At 49.3% G+C, this 24,998-nt stretch overlaps 1 protein-coding gene across 1 annotated transcript in view; it reads right to left on the bottom strand.

Moving 5' to 3' along the window:
- The window catches only part of LOC311248808 (alpha-ketoglutarate-dependent dioxygenase FTO-like), a gene marked incomplete at its 5' end in the record, with an annotated part of 87,115 nt that overhangs the window by 28,468 nt on the left and 33,649 nt on the right, over nucleotides 1-24,998 (bottom strand). The gene's annotated exons all lie outside the window — the stretch shown is intronic.

Below are 24,998 nucleotides of genomic sequence, written 5' to 3'. Positions count from 1 at the left end.
GGGTCTCTCCTTTAGATGTTTCAACAGGGGGGGGGCATGTTACAGTGTGTCTCTCCTTTAGATGTTTCAACAGGGGGGGGGGGGGGGGCATGTTACAGTAGGTCTCTCCTTTAGATGTTTCAACAGGGGGGGGGGGCATGTTACAGTAGGTCTCTCCTTTAGATGTTTCAACAGGGGGGGGGGGGCATGTTACAGTAGGTCTCTCCTTTAGATGTTTCAACAGGGGGGGGGGGGGGCATGTTACAGTAGGTCTCTCCTTTAGATGTTTCAACAGGGGGGGGCATGTTACAGTGGGTCTCTCCTTTAGATGTTTCAACAGGGGGGGGGGCATGCTACAGTAGGTCTCTCCTTTAGATGTTTCAACAGGGGGGGGGGGGCATGCTACAGTGGGTCTCTCCTTTAGATGTTTCAACAGGGGGGGGGCATGCTACAGTAGGTCTCTCCTTTAGATGTTTCAACAGGGGGGGGGGCATGCTACAGTAGGTCTCTCCTTTAGATGTTTCAACAGGGGGGGGGGGGCATGCTACAGTAGGTCTCTCCTTTAGATGTTTCAACAGGGGGGGGGGGGCATGCTACAGTAGGTCTCTCATTTAGAGGTTTCAACAGGGGGGGGGCATGCTACAGTGGGTCTCTCCTTTAGATGTTTCAACAGGGGGGGGGCATGCTACAGTAGGTCTCTCCCTTAGATGTTTCAACAGGGGGGGGGGGGGCATGCTACAGTAGGTCTCTCCTTTAGATGTTTCAACAGGGGGGGGGGCATGTTACAGTAGGTCTCTCCTTTAGATGTTTCAACAGGGGGGGGGCATGCTACAGTAGGTCTCTCCTTTAGATGTTTCAACAGGGGGGGGGCATGCTACAGTAGGTCTCTCCTTTAGATGTTTCAACAGGGGGGGGGGCATGTTACAGTGGGTCTCTCCTTTAGATGTTTCAACAGGGGGGGGGGCATGCTACAGTAGGTCTCACCTTTAGATGTTTCAACAGGGGGGGGTCATGTTACAGTAGGTCTCTCCTTTAGATGTTTCAACAGGGGGGGGTCATGCTACAGTAGGTCTCTCCTTTAGATGTTTCAACAGGGGGGGGGGGCATGCTACAGTAGGTCTCTCCCTTAGATGTTTCAACAGGGGGGGGGCATGCTACAGTAGGTCTCTCCTTTAGATGTTTCAACAGGGGGGGGCATGTTACAGTAGGTCTCTCCTTTAGAGGTTTCAACAGGGGGGGGGGGCATGCTACAGTAGGTCTCTCCTTTAGATGTTTCAACAGGGGGGGGGGGCATGTTACAGTAAGTCTCTCATTTAGATGTTTCAACAGGGGGGGGGCATGTTACAGTGGGTCTCTCCTTTAGATGTTTCAACAGGGGGGGGGGCATGCTACAGTAGGTCTCTCCTTTAGATGTTTAAACAGGGGGGGGCATGTTACAGTAGGTCTCTCCTTTAGATGTTTCAACAGGGGGGGGGGGCATGCTACAGTAGGTCTCTCCTTTAGATGTTTCAACAGGGGGGGGCATGCTACAGTAGGTCTCTCCTTTAGATGTTTCAACAGGGGGGGGGGCATGTTTACAGTGGGTCTCTCCTTTATATGTTTCAACAGGGGGGGGGGCATGCTACAGTAGGTCTCTCCTTTAGATGTTTCAACAGGGGGGGGGGGGCATGCTACAGTAGGTCTCTCCTTTAGATGTTTTCAACAGGGGGGGGGGGGGGCATGTTACAGTAGGTCTCTCCTTTAGATGTTTCAACAGGGGGGGGGCATGTTTACAGTGTGTCTCTCCTTTAGATGTTTCAACAGGGGGGGGGGCATGTTACAGTGGGTCTCTCCTTTAGATGTTTCAACAGGGGGGGGGGCATGCTACAGTAGGTCTCTCCTTTAGATGTTTCAACAGGGGGGGGGGGCATGCTACAGTAGGTCTCTCCTTTAGATGTTTCAACAGGGGGGGGGGCATGTTACAGTAGGTCTCTCCTTTAGATGTTTCAACAGGGGGGGGGCATGTTACAGTGTGTCTCTCCTTTAGATGTTTCAACAGGGGGGGGGCATGCTACAGTAGGTCTCTCCTTTAGATGTTTCAACAGGGGGGGGGGGCATGCTACAGTAGGTCTCTCCTTTAGATGTTTCAACAGGGGGGGGGGGCATGTTACAGTAGGTCTCTCCTTTAGATGTTTCAACAGGGGGGGGGGGGCATGTTACAGTAGGTCTCTCCTTTAGATGTTTCAACAGGGGGGGGGGCATGTTACAGTGGGTCTCTCCTTTAGATGTTTCAACAGGGGGGGGCATGTTACAGTGGGTCTCTCCTTTAGATGTTTCAACAGGGGGGGGGCATGCTACAGTAGGTCTCTCCTTTAGATGTTTCAACAGGGGGGGGGGCATGCTACAGTAGGTCTCTCCTTTAGATGTTTCAACAGGGGGGGGGGCATGCTACAGTAGGTCTCTCCTTTAGAGGTTTCAACAGGGGGGGGGGCATGCTACAGTGGGTCTCTCCTTTAGATGTTTCAACAGGGGGGGGGGGCATGCTACAGTAGGTCTCTCCCTTAGATGTTTCAACAGGGGGGGGGGGCATGCTACAGTAGGTCTCTCCTTTAGATGTTTCAACAGGGGGGGGGGGCATGTTACAGTAGGTCTCTCCTTTAGATGTTTCAACAGGGGGGGGGGGCATGCTACAGTAGGTCTCTCCTTTAGATGTTTCAACAGGGGGGGGGGCATGCTACAGTAGGTCTCTCCTTTAGATGTTTCAACAGGGGGGGGGCATGCTACAGTAGGTCTCTCCTTTAGATGTTTCAACAGGGGGGGGCATGTTACAGTAGGTCTCTCCTTTAGAGGTTTCAACAGGGGGGGGGCATGTTACAGTAGGTCTCTCCTTTAGATGTTTCAACAGGGGGGGGGGCATGTTACAGTAGGTCTCTCATTTAGATGTTTCAACAGGGGGGGGGCATGCTACAGTGGGTCTCTCCCTTAGATGTTTCAACAGGGGGGGGGCATGCTACAGTAGGTCTCTCCTTTAGATGTTTCAACAGGGGGGGGCATGTTACAGTAGGTCTCTCCTTTAGATGTTTCAACAGGGGGGGGGGCATGCTACAGTAGGTCTCTCCTTTAGATGTTTCAACAGGGGGGGGCATGTTACAGTAAGTCTCTCATTTAGATGTTTCAACAGGGGGGGGGCATGTTACAGTGGGTCTCTCCTTTATATGTTTCAACAGGGGGGGGGCATGCTACAGTAGGTCTCTCCTTTAGATGTTTCAACAGGGGGGGGGCATGTTACAGTAGGTCTCTCCTTTAGATGTTTCAACAGGGGGGGGGGGCATGTTACAGTAGGTCTCTCCTTTAGATGTTTCAACAGGGGGGGGCATGTTACAGTATGTCTCTCCTTTAGATGTTTCAACAGGGGGGGGGGGCATGTTACAGTGGGTCTTTCCTTTAGATGTTTCAACAGGGGGGGGGCATGCTACAGTAGGTCTCTCCTTTAGATGTTTCAACAGGGGGGGGGGCATGCTACAGTAGGTCTCTCCTTTAGATGTTTCAACAGGGGGGGGGGCATGTTACAGTAGGTCTCTCCTTTAGATGTTTCAACAGGGGGGGGGCATGTTACAGTGTGTCTCTCCTTTAGATGTTTCAACAGGGGGGGGGGCATGTTACAGTAGGTCTCTCCTTTAGATGTTTCAACAGGGGGGGGGCATGTTACAGTGGGTCTCTCCTTTAGATGTTTCAACAGGGGGGGGGCATGTTACAGTGGGTCTCTCCTTTAGATGTTTCAACAGGTGGGGGGGATGCTACAGTAGGTCTCTCCTTTAGATGTTTCAACAGGGGGGGGGGGCATGTTACAGTAGGTCTCTCCTTTAGATGTTTCAACAGGGGGGGGGGCATGTTACAGTAGGTCTCTCCTTTAGATGTTTCAACAGGGGGGGGGGGCATGTTACAGTAGGTCTCTCCTTTAGATGTTTCAACAGGGGGGGGGCATGCTACAGTAGGTCTCTCCTTTAGATGTTTCAACAGGGGGGGGGCATGCTACAGTGGGTCTCTCCTTTAGATGTTTCAACAGGGGGGGGGCATGCTACAGTAGGTCTCTCCTTTAGATGTTTCAACAGGGGGGGGGGCATGTTACAGTGGGTCTCTCCTTTAGATGTTTCAACAGGGGGGGGCATGCTACAGTAGGTCTCTCCTTTAGAGGTTTCAACAGGGGGGGGGGCATGCTACAGTGGGTCTCTCCTTTAGATGTTTCAACAGGGGGGGGGGCATGCTACAGTAGGTCTCTCCCTTAGATGTTTCAACAGGGGGGGGGGCATGCTACAGTAGGTCTCTCCTTTAGATGTTTCAACAGGGGGGGGGGGCATGTTACAGTAGGTCTCTCCTTTAGATGTTTCAACAGGGGGGGGGGCATGCTACAGTAGGTCTCTCCTTTAGATGTTTCAACAGGGGGGGGGGCATGCTACAGTAGGTCTCTCCTTTAGATGTTTCAACAGGGGGGGGGGGCATGTTACAGTGGGTCTCTCCTTTAGATGTTTCAACAGGGGGGGGGCATGCTACAGTAGGTCTCACCTTTAGATGTTTCAACAGGGGGGGGTCATGTTACAGTAGGTCTCTCCTTTAGATGTTTCAACAGGGGGGGGTCATGCTACAGTAGGTCTCTCCTTTAGATGTTTCAACAGGGGGGGGGGCATGCTACAGTAGGTCTCTCCCTTAGATGTTTCAACAGGGGGGGGGCATGCTACAGTAGGTCTCTCCTTTAGATGTTTCAACAGGGGGGGGCATGTTACAGTAGGTCTCTCCTTTAGAAGTTTCAACAGGGGGGGGGGCATGCTACAGTAGGTCTCTCCTTTAGATGTTTCAACAGGGGGGGGGGCATGTTACAGTAAGTCTCTCATTTAGATGTTTCAACAGGGGGGGGGCATGTTACAGTGGGTCTCTCCTTTAGATGTTTCAACAGGGGGGGGGCATGCTACAGTAGGTCTCTCCTTTAGATGTTTCAACAGGGGGGGGCATGTTACAGTAGGTCTCTCCTTTAGATGTTTCAACAGGGGGGGGGGGCATGCTACAGTAGGTCTCTCCTTTAGATGTTTCAACAGGGGGGGGGCATGCTACAGTAGGTCTCTCCTTTAGATGTTTCAACAGGGGGGGGGGCATGTTACAGTGGGTCTCTCCTTTATATGTTTCAACAGGGGGGGGGGCATGCTACAGTAGGTCTCTCCTTTAGATGTTTCAACAGGGGGGGGGGGCATGCGACAGTAGGTCTCTCCTTTAGATGTTTCAACAGGGGGGGGGGGCATGTTACAGTAGGTCTCTCCTTTAGATGTTTCAACAGGGGGGGGGCATGTTACAGTGTGTCTCTCCTTTAGATGTTTCAACAGGGGGGGGGGGGGCATGTTACAGTGGGTCTCTCCTTTAGATGTTTCAACAGGGGGGGGGCATGCTACAGTAGGTCTCTCCTTTAGATGTTTCAACAGGGGGGGGGGCATGCTACAGTAGGTCTCTCCTTTAGATGTTTCAACAGGGGGGGGGCATGTTACAGTAGGTCTCTCCTTTAGATGTTTCAACAGGGGGGGGCATGTTACAGTGTGTCTCTCCTTTAGATGTTTCAACAGGGGGGGGGGCATGTTACAGTAGGTCTCTCCTTTAGATGTTTCAACAGGGGGGGGGCATGTTACAGTGGGTCTCTCCTTTAGATGTTTCAACAGGGGGGGGGCATGTTACAGTGGGTCTCTCCTTTAGATGTTTCAACAGGTGGGGGGGATGCTACAGTAGGTCTCTCCTTTAGATGTTTCAACAGGGGGGGGGGCATGTTACAGTAGGTCTCTCCTTTAGATGTTTCAACAGGGGGGGGGGGCATGTTACAGTAGGTCTCTCCTTTAGATGTTTCAACAGGGGGGGGGGGCATGTTACAGTAGGTCTCTCCTTTAGATGTTTCAACAGGGGGGGGGCATGCTACAGTAGGTCTCTCCTTTAGATGTTTCAACAGGGGGGGGGCATGCTACAGTGGGTCTCTCCTTTAGATGTTTCAACAGGGGGGGGGCATGCTACAGTAGGTCTCTCCTTTAGATGTTTCAACAGGGGGGGGGCATGCTACAGTAGGTCTCTCCTTTAGATGTTTCAACAGGGGGGGGGCATGCTACAGTAGGTCTCTCCTTTAGATGTTTCAACAGGGGGGGGGGCATGTTACAGTGGGTCTCTCCTTTAGATGTTTCAACAGGGGGGGGCATGCTACAGTAGGTCTCTCCCTTAGATGTTTCAACAGGGGGGGGGGGCATGCTACAGTAGGTCTCTCCTTTAGATGTTTCAACAGGGGGGGGGGCATGCTACAGTAGGTCTCTCCCTTAGATGTTTCAACAGGGGGGGGGGGCATGCTACAGTAGGTCTCTCCTTTAGATGTTTCAACAGGGGGGGGGGCATGTTACAGTAGGTCTCTCCTTTAGATGTTTCAACAGGGGGGGGGCATGCTACAGTAGGTCTCTCCTTTAGATGTTTCAACAGGGGGGGGGGCATGTTACAGTAGGTCTCTCCTTTAGATGTTTCAACAGGGGGGGGGGGGGGCATGTTACAGTGGGTCTCTCCTTTAGATGTTTCAACAGGGGGGGGGCATGCTACAGTAGGTCTCTCCTTTAGATGTTTCAACAGGGGGGGGGGCATGCTACAGTAGGTCTCTCCTTTAGATGTTTCAACAGGGGGGGGGGGGCATGTTACAGTAGGTCTCTCCTTTAGATGTTTCAACAGGGGGGGGGCATGCTACAGTAGGTCTCTCCTTTAGATGTTTCAACAGGGGGGGGGGGCATGTTACAGTAGGTCTCTCCTTTAGATGTTTCAACAGGGGGGGGGCATGTTACAGTGGGTCTCTCCTTTAGATGTTTCAACAGGGGGGGGCATGCTACAGTAGGTCTCTCCTTTAGATGTTTCAACAGGGGGGGGGGCATGCTACAGTGGGTCTCTCCTTTAGATGTTTCAACAGGGGGGGGGGCATGTTACAGTGTGTCTCTCCTTTAGATGTTTCAACAGGGGGGGGGGGGCATGTTACAGTAGGTCTCTCCTTTAGATGTTTCAACAGGGGGGGGCATGCTACAGTAGGTATCTCCTTTAGATGTTTCAACAGGGGGGGGGCATGTTACAGTAGGTCTCTCCTTTAGATGTTTCAACAGGGGGGGGGGGCATGTTACAGTGGGTCTCTCCTTTAGATGTTTCAACAGGGGGGGGGCATGCTACAGTAGGTCTCTCCTTTAGATGTTTCAACAGGGGGGGGGGCATGCTACAGTAGGTCTCTCCTTTAGATGTTTCAACAGGGGGGGGGGGGCATGTTACAGTAGGTCTCTCCTTTAGATGTTTCAACAGGGGGGGGCATGCTACAGTAGGTCTCTCCTTTAGATGTTTCAACAGGGGGGGGGGGCATGTTACAGTAGGTCTCTCCTTTAGATGTTTCAACAGGGGGGGGGCATGTTACAGTGGGTCTCTCCTTTAGATGTTTCAACAGGGGGGGGGCATGCTACAGTAGGTCTCTCCTTTAGATGTTTCAACAGGGGGGGGGGCATGCTACAGTGGGTCTCTCCTTTAGATGTTTCAACAGGGGGGGGGGGCATGCTACAGTAGGTCTCTCCTTTAGAGGTTTCAACGGAGGGGGGGGCATGCTACAGTAGGTCTCTCCTTTAGATGTTTCAACAGGGGGGGGGGGGCATGATACAGTAGGTATCTCCTTTAGATGTTTCAACAGGGGGGGGGCATGTTACAGTGGGTCTCTCCTTTAGATGTTTCAACAGGGGGGGGGCATGTTACAGTGGGTCTCTCCTTTAGATGTTTCAACAGGGGGGGGGCATGCTACAGTAGGTCTCTCCCTTAGATGTTTCAACAGGGGGGGGCATGTTACAGTAGGTCTCTCCTTTAGATGTTTCAACAGGGGGGGGGGCATGTTACAGTGTGTCTCTCCTTTAGATGTTTCAACAGGGGGGGGGGGGCATGTTACAGTAGGTCTCTCCTTTAGATGTTTCAACAGGGGGGGGCATGCTACAGTAGGTATCTCCTTTAGATGTTTCAACAGGGGGGGGGCATGTTACAGTAGGTCTCTCCTTTAGATGTTTCAACAGGGGGGGGGCATGCTACAGTAGGTCTCTCCTTTAGATGTTTCAACAGGGGGGGGGGCATGTTACAGTAGGTCTCTCCTTTAGATGTTTCAACAGGGGGGGGGGCATGTTACAGTAGGTCTCTCCTTTAGATGTTTCAACAGGGGGGGGGGGCATGTTACAGTAGGTCTCTCCTTTAGATGTTTCAACAGGGGGGGGCATGCTACAGTAGGTATCTCCTTTAGATGTTTCAACAGGGGGGGGGCATGTTACAGTAGGTCTCTCCTTTAGATGTTTCAACAGGGGGGGGGGCATGCTACAGTAGGTCTCTCCTTTAGATGTTTCAACAGGGGGGGGGGCATGTTACAGTAGGTCTCTCCTTTAGATGTTTCAACAGGGGGGGGGCATGTTACAGTAGGTCTCTCCTTTAGATGTTTCAACAGGGGGGGGGGGCATGCTACAGTGGGTCTCTCCTTTAGATGTTTCAACAGGGGGGGGGGCATGCTACAGTAGGTCTCTCCTTTAGATGTTTCAACAGGGGGGGGGGCATGCTACAGTAGGTCTCTCCTTTAGATGTTTCAACAGGGGGGGGGCATGCTACAGTAGGTCTCTCCTTTAGATGTTTCAACAGGGGGGGGCATGCTACAGTAGGTCTCTCCTTTAGATGTTTCAACAGGGGGGGGGGGGCATGTTACAGTGGGTCTCTCCTTTAGATGTTTCAACAGGGGGGGGGGCATGCTACAGTAGGTCTCTCCTTTAGATGTTTCAACAGGGGGGGGCATGTTACAGTAGGTCTCTCCTTTAGATGTTTCAACAGGGGGGGGGGGCATGTTACAGTGGGTCTCTCCTTTAGATGTTTCAACAGGGGGGGGGGGCATGCTACAGTAGGTCTCTCCTTTAGATGTTTCAACAGGGGGGGGGGGGCATGTTACAGTAGGTCTCTCCTTTAGATGTTTCAACAGGGGGGGGGGCATGTTACAGTAGGTCTCTCCTTTAGATGTTTCAACAGGGGGGGGGGCATGTTACAGTAGGTCTCTCCTTTAGATGTTTCAACAGGGGGGGGGGTCATGCTACAGTGGGTCTCTCCTTTAGATGTTTCAACAGGGGGGGGGGGGCATGCTACAGTGGGTCTCTCCTTTAGATGTTTCAACAGGGGGGGGGGGCATGCTACAGTGGGTCTCTCCTTTAGATGTTTCAACAGGGGGGGGGCATGTTACAGTATGTCTCTCCTTTAGATGTTTCAACAGGGGGGGGGCATGCTACAGTAGGTCTCTCCTTTAGAGGTTTCAACATGGGGGGGGGCATGCTACAGTAGGTCTCTCCTTTAGATGTTTCAACAGGGGGGGGGGCATGCTACAGTGGGTCTCTCCTTTAGATGTTTCAACAGGGGGGGGGGGGCATGCTACAGTGGGTCTCTCCTTTAGATGTTTCAACAGGGGGGGGCATGCTACAGTGGGTCTCTCCTTTAGATGTTTCAACAGGGGGGGGGGCATGCTACAGTGGGTCTCTCCTTTAGATGTTTCAACAGGGGGGGGGCATGTTACAGTGGGTCTCTCCTTTAGATGTTTCAACAGGGGGGGGGCATGCTACAGTGGGTCTCTCCTTTAGATGTTTCAACAGGGGGGGGGGCATGCTACAGTAGGTCTCTCCTTTAGATGTTTCAACAGGGGGGGCATGCTACAGTAGGTCTCTCCTTTAGATGTTTCAACAGGGGGGGGGGCATGTTACAGTAGGTCTCTCCTTTAGATGTTTCAACAGGGGGGGGGGCATGCTACAGTAGGTCTCTCCTTTAGATGTTTCAACAGGGGGGGGGGGCATGCTACAGTGGGTCTCTCCTTTAGATGTTTCAACAGGGGGGGGCATGCTACAGTGGGTCTCTCCTTTAGATGTTTCAACAGGGGGGGGGGCATGCTACAGTGGGTCTCTCCTTTAGATGTTTCAACAGGGGGGGGGCATGTTACAGTAGGTCTCTCCTTTAGATGTTTCAACAGGGGGGGGGGGCATGCTACAGTGGGTCTCTCCTTTAGATGTTTCAACAGGGGGGGGGGCATGCTACAGTGGGTCTCTCCTTTAGATGTTTCAACAGGGGGGGGCATGCTACAGTGGGTCTCTCCTTTAGATGTTTCAACAGGGGGGGGGGCATGCTACAGTGGGTCTCTCCTTTAGATGTTTCAACAGGGGGGGGGCATGTTACAGTGGGTCTCTCCTTTAGATGTTTCAACAGGGGGGGGCATGCTACAGTGGGTCTCTCCTTTAGATGTTTCAACAGGGGGGGGGGGGCATGCTACAGTAGGTCTCTCCTTTAGATGTTTCAACAGGGGGGGGCATGCTACAGTAGGTCTCTCCTTTAGATGTTTCAACAGGGGGGGGGCATGTTACAGTAGGTCTCTCCTTTAGATGTTTCAACAGGGGGGGGGGCATGCTACAGTAGGTCTCTCCTTTAGATGTTTCAACAGGGGGGGGGGCATGTTACAGTAGGTCTCTCCTTTAGATGTTTCAACAGGGGGGGGGCATGTTACAGTAGGTCTCTCCTTTAGATGTTTCAACAGGGGGGGGGGCATGTTACAGTGGGTCTCTCCTTTAGATGTTTCAACAGGGGGGGGGGGCATGCTACAGTAGGTCTCTCCTTTAGATGTTTCAACAGGGGGGGGCATGCTACAGTAGGTCTCTCCTTTAGATGTTTCAACAGGGGGGGGGGCATGCTACAGTAGGTCTCTCCTTTAGATGTTTCAACAAGGGGGGGGGCATGTTACAGTAGGTCTCTCCTTTAGATGTTTCAACAGGGGGGGGGGTCATGCTACAGTGGGTCTCTCCTTTAGATGTTTCAACAGGGGGGGGGGGGCATGCTACAGTGGGTCTCTCCTTTAGATGTTTCAACAGGGGGGGGGGCATGCTACAGTGGGTCTCTCCTTTAGATGTTTCAACAGGGGGGGGGGGCATGTTACAGTGGGTCTCTCCTTTAGATGTTTCAACAGGGGGGGGGGCATGTTACAGTATGTCTCTCCTTTAGATGTTTCAACAGGGGGGGGGGCATGCTACAGTAGGTCTCTCCTTTAGAGGTTTCAACATGGGGGGGGGCATGTTACAGTAGGTCTCTCCTTTAGATGTTTCAACAGGGGGGGGGGTCATGCTACAGTGGGTCTCTCCTTTAGATGTTTCAACAGGGGGGGGGGGGCATGCTACAGTGGGTCTCTCCTTTAGATGTTTCAACAGGGGGGGGGCATGCTACAGTGGGTCTCTCCTTTAGATGTTTCAACAGGGGGGGGGGCATGTTACAGTGGGTCTCTCCTTTAGATGTTTCAACAGGGGGGGGGGCATGTTACAGTATGTCTCTCCTTTAGATGTTTCAACAGGGGGGGGGGCATGCTACAGTAGGTCTCTCCTTTAGAGGTTTCAACATGGGGGGGGGCATGCTACAGTAGGTCTCTCCTTTAGATGTTTCAACAGGGGGGGGGGCATGCTACAGTGGGTCTCTCCTTTAGATGTTTCAACAGGGGGGGGGGCATGCTACAGTGGGTCTCTCCTTTAGATGTTTCAACAGGGGGGGGCATGCTACAGTGGGTCTCTCCTTTAGATGTTTCAACAGGGGGGGGGCATGCTACAGTGGGTCTCTCCTTTAGATGTTTCAACAGGGGGGGGGCATGTTACAGTGGGTCTCTCCTTTAGATGTTTCAACAGGGGGGGGGCATGCTACAGTGGGTCTCTCCTTTAGATGTTTCAACAGGGGGGGGGGCATGCTACAGTAGGTCTCTCCTTTAGATGTTTCAACAGGGGGGGGCATGCTACAGTAGGTCTCTCCTTTAGATGTTTCAACAGGGGGGGGGCATGTTACAGTAGGTCTCTCCTTTAGATGTTTCAACAGGGGGGGGGGCATGCTACAGTAGGTCTCTCCTTTAGATGTTTCAACAGGGGGGGGGCATGTTACAGTAGGTCTCTCCTTTAGATGTTTCAACAGGGGGGGGGCATGTTACAGTAGGTCTCTCCTTTAGATGTTTCAACAGGGGGGGGGCATGTTACAGTGGGTCTCTCCTTTAGATGTTTCAACAGGGGGGGGGGGCATGCTACAGTAGGTCTCTCCTTTAGATGTTTCAACAGGGGGGGGGGGCATGTTACAGTAGGTCTCTCCTTTAGATGTTTCAACAGGGGGGGGCATGCTACAGTAGGTCTCTCCTTTAGATGTTTCAACAGGGGGGGGCATGTTACAGTAGGTCTCTCCTTTAGATGTTTCAACAGGGGGGGGGGGCATGCTACAGTGGGTCTCCCCCTTAGATGTTTCAACAGGGGGGGGGGGGGGCATGCTACAGTAGGTCTCTCCAGATTCTATCTGATGCATTTCTAATTGGTTTTAATAGGAGACAGCCCTCCGCCTGTCTCTGGCGCGGCCAAGAGTGCACGAGTCAAACTGAAGATGTGTGCACCGAGGAGGTAATGAAAAACAAACGGAATTAAAGTTATGAAAACACACATTATATATTTTATCCCCCAGCCTTTTGTTTCTCCCTTTTGTCTTGGGCAAAAAAAAAGAAAAGAAAAGTAAGTCAACTTTTAAATAAGGTTAAGTCCCCCAGCTGTGATATTTTATACAGTATTTGATGTGTGCGACGGCAGGGAAACCCGACTCTGCGTCTCACCCATGGACTGGTTCTGGTTATAGAGGGAGGAGAAGGAGGGGTAGAAAACAGGGTTCTATGGGGAATAAACTTTGAGGTCTAGAAGTTCTCCCATGAGAAACAACAAACGGATGCTTCACCCAGAGAGCTGGGCAGAAAGATGTCAAGAGTGCCCTCCTATCTGACTGGTGCCGGCAGAGAGGGTAAGCATGGTGATAGGAAGGGGTCAGCCAATTGAATCTCTCTCTCTCTCTCTTGCGCACGCGTGCACACTATCTGCATCTCAATCTACAGTACCACTCGTCTTTTAGGCATGCGGTTGTGAGACGCTTATAACTAAATATCGTCTCAAGCAATCAAAAGCAGGCATCAGGAGCTAGACGCAGTAAATAGATGGTTGGTTATGTGAAATTTGGGGCATTTTTTTTCTTCTTCTCCTGGCTCGAACAGATCAGTTTGACATTTACAACAATTTCTCATTAAGAAACGGGGGGGGGGGGGGGTGGGGGCGGGCACTACATTTGTTTATTGGGGGGAAAAAATTGGTTTTGGCTCCCTGGGTTTTCATTCAGATTGCAAACACACATGCGCAGACCAAAATAGGATAGTAGGGCCTAAGATACAGCTAAACAGAGACATACTCTGCAGGGGCTTGGCCAAGCCTTTAATAGAGAGGGTATTAAGATAAAGTGATTTAACAAAGAGGCCTCTTCCCTTACACACTCAAACCAGACATGACCCGGGAGTCTGGAGGCTGGATCATTCTGAAGTGGCTCCCAGAGTCAGAGAGGAGATGGTGGGGGCCAAGCAGCAGGGCAGTGGGGGTTGATGCCAGTTGATGATGCTGCTGCTGCTGATGATGATGATGGGGATGATGGTGATGATGATGATGATGATGATGATGACGACGAGGGGGGTTTGGGTGGGCTAGACCCAGTTAGCAGCAGCTTTCCAGGGCTGATCCCCCAGTCTGGGGCTCGGGGCCCGGGCATCATCCTGCATCTGCCAGCCCACAGCCCTCAGCCTAATTACCCCAGCAACTGTGCTCCTCCGCTGGGCCTTGCTAATCTGGAGAGGCCACGGCCCTGCCGTCAGCTCCACGCTGCCAGGGGAGGGGTGGGGAGGGGAGGCGGAGAAGGAAGAGAGGCAATACTGTGCTATGAGTCATAATGCATAAACACAGCATTAGAGAAAACAAAAGAGAGGCCATCTTGACCCAAACCAGGAAGAAGAACAAGATAAAGGGTATGGATGGGAGGGAGGCTATTGGCCCAAACCTTGGAAACATCTGCAGAAAAATTAAGTATTTTGGATTAACAGAAACTACGGGGGCTGAAGATTCACCTAGAGTTGTGAGTGCTGGCCAAGCGCAGGGATGAGTGGGTATTAGAAAGGTAGAGGGCCCAATATATTGAGTGCTATCTTGCCCTGGCACTTAATCAAAGGGATTAGGGCTTGAGAAGCCAAGCCCACAGGTTAGCCTCCAGGAAGCATACCAAGTAGTTATCAAAAACACCCAAGTTCAAAGCAGCTCAATTTTCCTATATTAGAAGTGTTTTGGCCAGTGCCCTCAGGCTTGTTTCTAGGTTAAGAAAAATATGTGTTAGAGATGCTTGTACTTGCATGGAGACAAGTGGAGGCGGGTGGGTGGGTGGGGGGGGAGAGAGAGAGAGAGAGAGAGAGAGAGAGAGAGAGAAGAGAGAGAGAGAGAGAGAGAGAGAGAGAGAGAGAGAGAGAGAGAGAGAGAGAGAGAGAGAGAGAGAGAGGGGAAAAGCTCAGGTCCATCAGACTTGGCACAGTGCGATCAATCACTCCCAGCCCCTGCCTCGGTCCCACGGAAACCCGATCCGACCGGTGTGTGTCAGACTTTCACACACAACTCTCTTTCTGTTAAAACAGGGCAGGGCATCAGAGCAGGTAGTTCCTCCATTTAAAAAAACCTCTCCATGCCTGTCAGAAAAGATATTCTGATCTGTTAGATCAACCTGTTTACTGTTGTGAGGGCTTTGAGGACATCCCATGAGCCATTGCATCTGGGCCAGGAGATAGGAACTTTAAACCCCCCCCATCCGAGTCTAATACTGACTGCTGCTCTACTGTAGCGCCATATACAGAGACGGCCAATCCTATCAGGCCCCATAGCGAGCATACAGGACGGTGGAAGTCTGGCCCACAGGATTGCGCAGCCGAGCCGTTTACACACACACACACACACACACACACACACACACACACACACACGTGTGTGTGTGTGCTATTGAAGGAAGGATCAGTGTGACGTGTTGTGTGAGATTTCCTTTGACGTTTCTAATTCGGCAAGCGGTGCGTTTGAGGTTTGAACCGTGTGTGGAAGGCGCTTGAAAGAGAGAGGATGTGACACGTGTCACACAGCTCCCCGGGAACGAGAGTTTCCCGTGGTCTTCGTGAACTAGGTGGCGAGCAGACTCATCATGTTTCCCTTCTTCTCCGCAAAGTTGCAGACTGCACATCTGCAAATGAAAGAGCTCTGCGTTCGCCCTCGTCTATGTGTTTATTGTGGTCCAGTTGTTAACACTTTGAGTGCGAACGACGCTATATGTCGTTAGTTCATGCCGACCGTTGAATGCCAGCGACGACGTATAGCGTTTGTTTGTCTTTTTTATTTTTTTATTCGCGATTTGAATTCATATTTCATCAATCACGTTAGTGCAGCAACCTCTCTCTCTGAGCTCCATTGGGAAAATACCGCCCCCTATCGTCTCTCCCCGTTGTACTGCACCCCATTAGATTAGACTGATGGGGGGGGGGGGATCTAGTTTCCTCATTTTACTTATCCGGCAAGCCATCCAGAGAGATCAAGTCTTCGCCCACCCTCAGAACAGCGTGGAATCGGTATTTCCAGTACCCAGCGCTGAATCAATAAACGCGATCGATATTTAGAATGGCGATCAGGAATTGGAATAATCTTTTTGGAGAACATCTGATCTGAGGTAAGGAATGTATTTGACCAGTCTTAGGATAATCGGATCTGTTTTCACAGAGATATCAGCGTGTGCCGTGTGTGTGTGTGTGTGTGTGTGTGTGTGTGTGTGTGTGTGTGTGTGTGTGTGTGTGTGTGTGTGTGTGTGTGTGTGTGTGTGTGTGTGTGTGTGCGTGCTGATCAGGAAATGAGAGAATAGATTTTTCAGCCCGCTTCTCTAGCGTGCATAAGTACACATATACTATCGATAATCTAGCGTTTATTTGAAAACGATTCATAAATAAGCCGAAAAATTACAACGTTTAATAGCCTTTAAACTTGACAGAAATAATTATTTCATGTATATCGAGATCATTATTGATATTGAGTGATATGACATTTTTTATCGTGATAAAATGTTTGGCCATATCGCCCAGCCCTACCCTCTACCCTCAACCAGGCCTTCTAAACACACCTTCGATAGACCATCGGCTGTTCTTTTGATGTGCCCGAAGGTGTTTGAGGGTTTTAGATCCTAGGTATCAACAGGGATTATGCTGGTCATAGCGCGAAAACCAGTAATGCATTTGTGGTTCGGTTAACTTATATCCCATCATATATATCATATATACTGTGGTTCTGAAAGACCTCCATGGGTGGTGTTGTCCATTGTGATACATTCCATACCACAGAGTAAAACAGGGAGTATGGAATGTATCACAATGGACACCACCACTCATGGGAATTATTGTTGACTCAAGGATGTGTTGTTGTGGCGAGCCGTGAGGACATGGAAGTAATCGCATTGATAAAGTATATATCTTCAGCATTTAACGAACCAGACTTGAGTACTCTGATGAGATCAGACGTGAAAAGGGCTCAGGGCGGCATCAGGAGGAGGAGCCATGACCACGGCTGGACCCTCGGCCCCTGGGGGTAAATACCTGGCAGTGCTACACTACAGCATTCTCTCAGATCTCAGCCAAGGCCAAAAGTGTGACAGCTTAACAACATGAAAGAGAGGCTTTAGCCAATCCAGCGCTATGTCAAAGGTTTACACCTTGTTACAATGAAATCAGCCCAGTCCCATATTGAACATGTACATTAGTGAAGCCACTAACCTGCCGCGGCCGGGGTACGGCTCCATCTGTGGGACATTAGGGACCATTGGAAACAGATGCGTCTTTAATTGTATTTTTGTCCAAATTGCAAAATAGCTACTTGGGAAAGAAGCTAAAATAACATACAAACAACAGCAACTATGATAACAAGTGAGGTTGGAATGAAATGAGTACAGCAGAGATCAAAAACATAAGGGCCTTACAAATTCAACTGTGCTCTTTGAAAGTGGATCTCCCTAACATTACTGGCCCAGTATTGATTTACTCTGCAATTTCGTGTTTCCCTCTCCATGCCAGCTCCACAAGCTACGTCGAGCAGGAGGTCCGGCAAATAGCACTCATGAGGTTTTTTTTTTCTTTTCCAAAACATAAAAGATTGATACCTTGATTCTTTACAGACAAAGGGATAATAGAGGGGGGGGCTGAAATTGGTATTTGGAGAAAAGGACCTGAAAGCAGAATTAGATATCCAGGCCCAAGGGTTACTTTAATAAACCATAATGGAAAACTGTTGTATGGAGGGAGGACTTTTGTGATGGAAAATCTGTATCTTGTAAAAAAAGATAAAATAGACCCACTCTAACTCCTATTTTCTCATATGAATATAACCCTTTACATGGATTGAAATGGTGTCAAATGCACCAAGCCAAAGCACGGGTATTGAATACTGACCAAAGATGACAGCAAAAATGGGTAAATACATGCCCATATCATGAATACTTTGTGTATTATTCTACAAAATAAAAGCAATAAAAGACTGGATTACCTTATTTCAACCGACAGCAGTGCACCGCAATAACCTCTCCTTTCCACAAAAAAAACCTACAATTTTCACCCATGGTCAGACGAAAAGAGAACAGATAAAAATACATTTTTACATTTGAGTCTGAATCTGTCTGTTTAAACTGTGAAGCCCAGAGCGCATCTGCTATTCTTTTTCAAAGTAAGTCCCTGCTGTTCCCTCTCACATACCTCAGGGTTATGGGTCACAATGCTGCCTTCCCAGCTTCCCAACACCTTTATTCCGGCATTCCTACTGTAAATAGGGAGATATTTAACCTTCAAATGTCTCTATCCACCCATGCCGGCTCTTCGTCTGTTCTGAGTGGATGTGTGCTTTTGGATACCCACCCCCCCTCCTACTAGACGTCTTTTCTAAATTCATGTACGACGATGACCACATAATCGTGACTTAAAAATGTGAAATGCTGCTGATACTGGTCAGAAAATCATATTAGGAGTTAGCTAATGCTATCACAGTCCATGCTCACAGTCCATTAAAAGGGGTAATAAATGTGTTATAAAGCCGTTACAAGCTCAGGGCCATTAGGGGCTGAGCTGCAGCGCTATTTACAAGATAATGTTTATTATAGGCTGAGGCTTATCATCACGGACCACACAGAGGCAGCTACTGTACACACACACCATGTTAATGACACATTGACCAATGCTAAGCTGAACTAGGCTATAGGATCAAATCTAGAGGGTGTCATGGCAGCTTAACAAATCCCTACTGAGAAGAGAAGAGAAGAGAAAAAAGAAAAGAAAAGAAAAGAAAAGAAAAGAAAAGAAAAGAAAAGAAAAGAAAAGAAAATTAGATTAAAGAAAAGAAAAGAAAAGAAGATTAGATTAAAGAAAGGAAAAGAAAAGGGTAGCACTTTATAATAACACCCTGTTATAATACATTTATAAGGTATTTGTAGATAATGAACTAATCATGAACAAACCATTTATACTGTACATTCATAAATGATTATTAAATCATTTATAACTATATTTGTATAACATTTACAGATTAGTTCTACATTATTTATAACTCATTATCAACATTGTTTGTACTTGATTTGTTCATCATTAAATAATATTGTTTAATGTGTAGTAACACATTTGTAGATGCTTTGAAAAATGGATATGAAAAAACGACTAGTGTATCTCCATTTATTTTTCATGTTCAACAAATGATTTGTTAAGACATTCATAAAACATTTATAAATCATTTGCAGATGCTATCGTGGGGGCCAATCTAAAGTGAAGCCTATTCATCATTAACAAGTGTCTAATACAGTTAATTATTTGTTTACTTTTTCATCACATGTTACAAATGTTGTAGGCAGCTTTCGGATACACCCTTCTTTGTGACATCAAACAGTGACAGAATTAGGACTAAAGATAAATGCAATTTTATTAACATAAAATACATGTGCATGACATATAGTGTAACATCGGGGGCACTAGGACCCAGGAGTACCCTGGCCAGGTATTGAAGAGTATCTAGAGAGGAAGTCTCACGCGAGCGAGACTTGACGTCACGTGTGTTGCCGTCTGTTTGAATGGAAGCACAAGTTATCCGTGCTGCGTCTATACTTTCGCTTTTAATAAGGTATGAGCAGGTTAAACACCTTTTTTTGTTGGTAAATCTATTCCATCATTTCCGACCTACAAACAACTCTTATATGTTGTGTGCTCAGTGCTCAGTATGTATGTGATGACGACACGACACACAAGAGTAATAATTATTTGTGTCGTGTCATCATCACTGAGCACACTGAGCACACAAATGTAACGTTAGCGGCCACCACATCTACACGTCTACACAACATATAAGAGTTGTTTGTAGGTCGGAAATGATGGAATAGATTTACCAACAAAAAAAGGTGTTTAACCTGCTCATACCTTATTAAAAGCGAAAGTATAGACGCAGCACGGATAACTTGTGCTTCCATTCAAACAGACGGCAACACACGTGACGTCAAGTCTCGCTCGCGTGAGACTTCCTCTCTAGATACTCTTCAATACCTGACCAGGGTACTCCTGGGTCCTAGTGCCCCCCGACGTTACACTATATGTCATGCACATGTATTTTATATGTCAATAAAATTGCATTTATCTTTAGTCCTAATTCTGTCACTGTTTGATGTCACAAAGAAGGGTGTATCCGAAAGCTGCCTACAACATTTGTAACATGTGATGAAAAAGTAAACAAATAATTAACTGTATTAGACACTTGTTAATGATGAATAGGCTTCACTTTAGATTGGCCCCCACGATAGCATCTGCAAATGATTTATAGATGTTTTATGAATGTCTTAACAAATCATTTGTTGAACATGAAAAATAAATGGAGATACACTATAGTCGTTTTTTCATATCCATTTTTCAAAGCATCTACAAATGTGTTACTACACATTAAACAACATTATTTAATGATGAACAAATCAAGTACAAACAATGTTGATAATGAGTTATAAATAATGTAGAACTAATCTGTAAATGTTATATACAAATATAGTTATAAATGATTTAATAATCATTTATGAATGTATATAAATGGTTTGTTCATGATTAAGATAAGATAAGATAAGATAAGATATTCCTTTATTGATCCCCTTGGGGAAATTCAGGCATCATAGCAGCATGGGGGGGAGGGGGGGAGGGGTACAGGTAGTAAAACAACACAGTATACAGGTAGTAAAAGACAACACAGGCAGTGTAAACAATTTGATCAATATGGTCAATATAATTTACTATCTGACTAGCTGAGGAATATTCACATTATTCACAGTGTCACATGAGGTGCAGTATGCATGAGGTAGTGTTATAATTTACTATCTACTGAGTATACATTAATCAAAGTACCAGGGTAGTCTACTTTGTCCCCCTTGGGTTCCTATAAGTCCCAGGTCAATGTCTGGTAGCAGTCGCTGTCGCTGCCCCCTGTTGTGGGGCCTGGAGGCTGCTAGTCGCTGCCCACTGTTGTGGAGCCTGATGGCCGCTGGTATGAAGGACTGTCCGAGGCGGTTAGTTGAGTGTCGGGGGGGGATGAGTCTGTGGCTGAACGAGCTTCTCATCTTGACTAGCTCGTCGTAGAGGGGGTGGTAGGGGTTCTCCATGATGGCATCCAGCTTCCTTATCATCCCCCTCTCTACCATCACCTCAAGTCTAGGTAGCTCGACTCCCACCACGGAGCTAGCCTTCCTCACCAGCTTGTTGAGCTTGTTGGTGTCCCTTGAGTTGATGTAGCCTCCCCAGCATGCCACAGCATAGAAGAGGATGCTGGCCACAACAGACTGGTAAAAAGACTGCAGCAGTTTGTTGCACACATTGAAGGACCTGAGTCTCCTCAGGAAGAACAGCCTGCTCTGTCCCTTCCTGTAGAGGGCATCTGTGTTGTCCGACCAGTCCAGTTTATTGTTCAGGTGTACCCCAAGGAACTTGTATGAGTCCACCATCTCCACATCCACCCCTCGGATGGAGATGGGAATCGGGGGGGGCCTCTTCTTGCCCCTCCGGAAGTCCACCACCAGCTCCTTGGTCTTACTGGTGTTGAGTTGGAGGTGGTTGCTGTCGCTCCACCCCACGAAGCTCTCCACCAGGGCTCTGTACTCCTCCTCATCATCGTCGGTGATGTAGCTTACGATGGAGGAGTCGTCTGAGAACTTCTGCAGGTGGCACCCGCTGGAGTTGCGGCAGAAGTCTGAGGTGTAGAGGGTGAAGAGGAAGGGTGACAGCACAATTCCCTGGGGGGCGCCGGTGTTGCTCACCAGTACGTCAGACTGACTGTCCTTTAGTCTGACGTACTGTGGCCTCTCAGTGAGGTAGTCCTTGATCCAGGCCACCAAGCCGTGCTCCAGCTGCATCGCAGAGAGCTTCTCCGCTAGCAGTGACGGCTGGATGGTGTTGAAGGCGCTGGAGAAATCAAAGAACATAATCCTCACTGAGCTGCGCGGCTTCTCCAGGTGCGTGTACGCTCTGTGGAGCATGTAGATGATGGCATCCTCCACCCCGATGTTTGCCTGGTATGCAAACTGCAGGGGGTCGAGGGAGTCACGCACCAGGGGCTTGAGGTGTTGCAGGACCAGTCTCTCAAACGTCTTCATGACGTGTGACGTCAGAGCGACTGGCCTGTAGTCGTTGGGGGTGCTGGGACGTCCCTTCTTGGGCACCGGGACAATGCAGGAGGTCTTCCAGAGCTGGGGCACCCTCTCCAGCCTCAGGGAGAGGTTGAAAAGATGCTGGAGCGGTGCTGCCAGCTGCTCTGCACATACCTTGAGCACCCTGGGATTGGTGTTGTCCGGTCCTCTGGCCTTGTTTACGTTAATTTTGGAGAGCTGCCTACTGACCTGACTGGTTGTGATCGTCAGGGTTGGGGGTGGTGGGCAGTCTGCTGGTGTTGGGGGTGGGGTGCCGTTGCTGATGGGTGTGGGTGGGTGGGGGGTGGGGGGGCTGCTTTGTAGGTGTGATCTGGTGCTGGTGTCGATGGGTGGGGGGAGGGGTGTGGGGAGGCCACTCTGGTCAAAGCGGTTGAAAAACGAGTTGAACTCGTTTGCACGCTCTGGAGGGCCCTCCACAGCTGTGCCCTGCTGTTTGAAACCAGTGATCTTCCTGACCCCCGCCCACACCTCCCTGGTGTTGTTGGCCTGTAGTCTGCCCTCCAGCCTGTCCTTGTAGCTGACCTTGGCTGCCCTTAGCTCTTTTTTGAGCTCCCTTTGGACAGCCCTGGCCTGCTCAGTGTCCCCTGCCATGAAGGCCCTCTTTTTCCTGTTTAGCAGGTGTTTAATGTCCTTGCTAATCCAGGGTTTATTGTTTGAGAAGCAGCGTACCCTCTTTGTGGGTACGATGCTCTCCTCACAGAACCTGATGTAGTCTGTGATGCAGTGGGATAGTCCATCAATGTCATCAGATTAGTTCATTATCTACAAATACCTTATAAATGTATTATAACAGGGTGTTATTATAAAGTGCTACCAAGAAAAGAGAGCAGGTGGTTTCATATCGTATCTGTCCTCCACATAACGTCCTGTCCATCGCCGAGCTGGCATGTAGCAGTAAGCAAAGGTGTTGACCTGAGGACCTGTGAGAGGCCTGCAGCAGTGAGAGGGTAACTGACATATCTAATAATGCTCATCACCACGTCATTTTACATTGTCCGGGCACATGGCTTAGGACAACACGACTGCTTCATGCGATATAACAACACAGCGTCACTGTCCCTTCCTTTTACGTAAACACTGATAGAGGTACAGTAGCGCCATTCATCCCACCTCTACCAACAACACTTTTCTCCTACCAGGCACGATATCAACAACCCCAGACTCATTTGGATTTGCAGTGGAAGTAATAGTAACTTTGTTACTGTATGTCCCATTTGCATATGAGTAAGGGGTTTGAAAAGGCTTGTCCATAATGCATAGAGGCCTTTTAGGCTGTGTTTACTACACCCTGTTCCTCCCACTGACAATCCATGCGCGGGTTTTGCTTCATTTTAGTGTGACATGCCAGTTTTGAATTATTCAGTCACTCATCTCCCCCGCTACAGCACCTCATTTAACGCGCGCGCACACACACACACACACACACACACACACACACACACACACACACACACACACACACACACACACACACATATATATACACACACACACACACACACACGGATATATACACACTTACACATGTACACACAAAAGAGATGGTGCGGCATACAAGGATACTACTGCAGCACGTCCCTTTAGAGCAGGTGTATCCCATTACCTAAGCCGCCAGAACCTGTGTGATGGCTTCCCCTCCACACCGGGCCTTTCTTTGTTAGCAGGCAATGAGATAAGGGGTGGCCCCGGTCCATGTTGAGGTGGTGTTCTCAATTGAAAATGAAAAAAACACTTGGATTTCCCTCAGCATATGCAACAAATAAATAAATAAATACAGATGAAAAAACGAAAACGAGCACCTCACCGTAGCGGCGTGTATGCATAATTCACTGGTGTGATGTGTGTTTTAAACGACGCTGGAAATATACAGTACATGTGGCGTATGCTAATTTGGCGAGGAGTGCTCTCACACAAACTGTGAAAAGACAACAAGGAAATGGCATGGCGTGCAGCTAGCTCCTCCAGGACAAAACACAGTACACAGTATGTTGGGGGTAATATGAAGGGCGGGGGTTTGTTGGTTGATGAGGGAGGAAGAGAGGACAGACTGGTGATGTCAAGAGTTTATAAACGAGGGAGGGAATGTCGCCCGCCCCACCAACCCCTCTGTGTGTGTGTGTGTGTGTGTGTGTGTGTGTGTGTGTGTGTGCGTGTGTGTCGTGTGTGTGTGTGTGTGTGTGTGTGTGTGTGCGTGTGTGTGTGTAGGTGTAGGTGTGTAGGTGTGTGTACATTTGGGCCAGGCTGTGGGCTCAGCTCTATTCTCAGCAGTGTGTCTTTAACACACCGTTCCCCCCGGCCCACCAGCCTGACCCCCCCCCCCCCCCCCCCCCCCCCTTCCCAACAGAACAACATCCCAGCTGACACCCTCACGCAGCCGTGCCAACACAACCCACACCTTCCACCTTGCAATCTGCTCCCCAGCCCCTGACGGCCCCCCAGATGGATGGATGGATGGATGGATAGAGGGATGGAGGGAGGGATGGATGGATGGAGGGACAGATGAGGAATACATGGGGAAAGAAAGAAAGAGCACTGGGACACACTGCAAAAAAAAAACATCCCAGAATTCTAAATGCACATTGAGGTTTATACAATCGTACTCTCTGAAAACAAGTGACGCTCATTTTGTGTCGGAACTAGTGAACCCCGTTGGCAGATTTCCCCCTTTGTTTATAAGTAAATATGATGTTAAGGTCCAATGACTCGCTAAGACAGAGATGTTTTGCTGCAGTGTACTAAGCCCCTCCCCTCCAACCCTCTTGGAGAGCGGAAAACAAACCCCAGTAATCTGCTGTATATACACACGGTATGGGTTGTTGCCTACGCCTTGGCAAGGCAGCGGTGTTATACAGTGCAGTGTGTGTTGACTGGGCCTGCTGAGTGGTTGGTAGTCATCCTGCGGGAGACCTCTGCCCTCAGGGCTGGGTGGCAGCAGCAGCAGCATGAGGGGCAGGTAGGCCTGTACGCAGCACCCGGCTGCCTCTTGCCACTCTAGGCGGGAGCGGTCTAATTACAGCGGAGCAGCGTGCTTCAGTCTCCAAGCGACACCATATGTTTTCCCAGACTTAACAGGCAGAATAATTTTTTTTTTTTTTTAAAGAGAAGACATTTACCCCCTCGCTCAGGATGCTCTGCTCTGTGTCTGGGAATCAGTCACTAACACTCGTATAAAAATCACAGAGACGCCCCCCGCCCCCCCCCCCCCCCCCTCACATGCACACACACTCTTATAAAACTCAGCTGTTGGAGATTTAACCAGCTCACCCTTCTTCCACCATGGATCCTCACACACACACACACACACACACACACACACACACACACACACACACACACACACACACACACACACACACACACACACACACACACACACA

Source organism: Notolepis coatsorum (assembly GCF_963971535.1).
Source record: "Notolepis coatsorum genome assembly, contig: SCAFFOLD_521, whole genome shotgun sequence".
NCBI classification, from domain to species: Eukaryota; Metazoa; Chordata; class Actinopteri; order Aulopiformes; family Paralepididae; genus Notolepis; species Notolepis coatsorum.
Note: the sequence above shows the minus strand (reverse complement) of the source record. Positions and strands in the feature narration are given on the sequence as shown.